The sequence below is a fragment of the Myotis davidii genome, unplaced genomic scaffold (genome assembly GCF_000327345.1).
Source record: "Myotis davidii unplaced genomic scaffold, ASM32734v1 scaffold2330, whole genome shotgun sequence".
Lineage (NCBI taxonomy): Eukaryota > Metazoa > Chordata > Mammalia > Chiroptera > Vespertilionidae > Myotis > Myotis davidii.
In genome coordinates, this window is record NW_006281908.1 from 35219 (window position 1) to 37791 (window position 2573).

The window sequence follows — 2573 nt, forward strand, 5'->3', positions numbered from 1 at the left end:
TGCATGTCAAAAGGAGCTCCTCTTAGCTTCTAGGCCATCGAGAATTTAAGACCTTTGATATATACAAGGCTAAAGCTTTAGAGATTTTGCTCCTTCCAATTTATGCATTTGAGTATGAGGTGCTATGGTAGGTGATGGAGGTAATTTTTAAGCTAAATCTTATACATGAGATCAAGTTTCTTATTATTTTTTGGATGAATCCCTTTTATTTAGAAACCCTGCACCTCTTTGTTCTTATTAAAAGTCACATAGCTTTTCTTTGGCTTATAAAAAATGCCACCTAAAATATGGTTGTATTTTAAAAATAAATAAATATATTGCCAGCTAGCAGAGACTCGGGGGCCTGGTACGCCAGCTTTCGTCCTGATAAAATGCTGCTTCTGCCATTGGTGTCCTCATGCTCCCTCTTGCCAAAGCTGCCAATTCTTAGATCTCAGCATTTAATGTATGTATCATACATTTCATTGTTTCCTGGCCTTCCGTAGTGTTTGAAGATATAGTACTTGCCATCAGTCCTTTGAGATAACTACTGAGACTGAGTCTTTTCACAATGATTATGGTTTTTTGAGGGTATTTTTTTTTCTGGATCCTGAAGATATGGTTGCTACTGAAAACGTGTGTGCATGATATATTAATGGGTTTAAGTTCCATTATTTTTTTCTACAGAATCAACTATAAAATGTTCTTACACATAAGTTTATTCCTAACTGCTCAGTAAGAGATTTCATAATGGAAGGCAGGCCCCTCTCTATGCTGGGGCGTATATGGCTGTGCAACTTTCCAGAGGCATCTATGTGTCTGCCCAGTACATCAACTCCATACTTGGGTTCATAGGGTTTGAGTATTTCTGCATTGCAGCTGCTGTAACCATTTCCTATGGGTGGTCAAAGACATGCTCTGGAGTTCAGATCATCTGGAGCCAGCCGCCTGTGCAATGTCTGGGCAGCCCAATTAGGTAAAGAGGCCGCACTTGCCCCCACCTCTTCCCCAAAGCCATCCCTCCGGCCACACAACTTGCACTTGCTGTGGGGCCCATTGTCCCCATACTCTGCCCCACCACCTGTGCAGGCCCAGGTTTTTCAAGGTCAAGTTTCTTTAGATAGGACAGTTTTTAGCATTTTTCTGCATCATTGTATTTAACAGTGGAGTGTAGGCAATCAGCTGCCTCCTTTTTTCTCTCCCTTAATTTTTAACTCATAAGTTTCCCTGCCGTTTCTTGTGCTGGATTGGAGCTTGAAACGTTAGTTCTGTTTTTTTGTCCCCCAGTGAGCTATTCCAAATTCTTTAAACAGGCACCAGTTTGCAGAATATTCAGCCTTGGGGGAAAAAGTATTCACACGCACAGTGTACTGCTCCAGTGGAATTTCTGGTATTTTATAGTTTATAGTGTAAATGTTTTCTGTCTCCACGTACCTCTAAAAGACGCAGTCATTTTAGAAGTTCGATTTGCTCATGTGGGCCAAGAGGTTTTGTGAGAAGAACTGTGAAGACGCCATTCTTTTCTTATAGGGAGTGACGGTGCGATTCCTGCTGCAGCTGTCAACTCCCGACCACTGAGAGCGGCAGAGCAAACAGGAAGCGAGTCTGTCATGTTTCTGTAAGAAATGGAAGTTTTGTGTCTTTGCTATTTGTTTTTTTAAAATGCTAGTGTGGAGTGGCCAGCAAATGCTGGACTCAGTGACATGAATCTTTACACACAAGCTGAGACTGTGCGTGTTCCCTTCACGGAGCAATCTCTTTCCAAATCCGCTGAGAATCTAGGTTCTAATGGGATGTCATGCCAGGAAGGAAGGTGGGAAAGTTTGTGAGTTGGGAGTTCAGTGGGACCTCTGTGAGAGGAGAACAAGTTAGAAATAAAGTGCATTTGTTTTCCTACATCAAGGAATGTTGTTCGAAATGATTATCAGAGTCAGTGTGGCCTCTTGAGAAAGCCACCTCGCACCCCCTCTTACGCCTGTGTTCAGTGTCCCTCTCCGGTGCTACCCGAGCTCGTGTGGCCCTCTGCATTACGGCACATGAGAAACTGGGTTAAAACCGCCTCCTTAATTGTTGTTCTCTTCTCAGCTCTATGATTTCTGAGGCCAGACAGTGCGTCTCATTCATCATTTCAGAGCCTAATATAACTTCTTGGTATATATTTATTCAGTTAAATATATAATATAAATTAGCTGCCTATAATTATAAGCAGAGTAACTTAGAACATTACCATTTAATGTCTCCTAGGTATCGCATACTTATGCTCCCAATAAGAACCCATGCAAGAGGAGATTAAATGGTAATGCCCTAAGTCACCTTGCTTAGGAAATGCTTACTGGTGATACATAGGAAATGCCACAGTCCCACAACAACATGATTGCGAAGAACAGACAGAGTTTTGAAAAGGCTGCATGAAGCACTAGGATTAGAGAAACAGGGATCCGTATCACGAGGCAGTGATTTCCAGAGAGAGTGATTTGGATGAGTAGAGGGGCTGTGAAGCAAGTTGCAGTCATACCAGAGCAGACCTGGAACATGTGTGAGAAGAGCCTGGACAACACAGAGGATCCAGGCAGGAGTAGAATTACTTTCTCAGC

At 42.5% G+C, this 2573-nt stretch overlaps 1 pseudogene; it reads right to left on the reverse strand.

Annotated features, from left to right (window-relative positions):
* Positions 1-324: 324 nt before the first annotated feature.
* LOC102770209 lies at positions 325-2007 on the reverse strand (annotated as a pseudogene).
* Between the last annotated feature and the right edge of the window lie 566 nt (positions 2008-2573).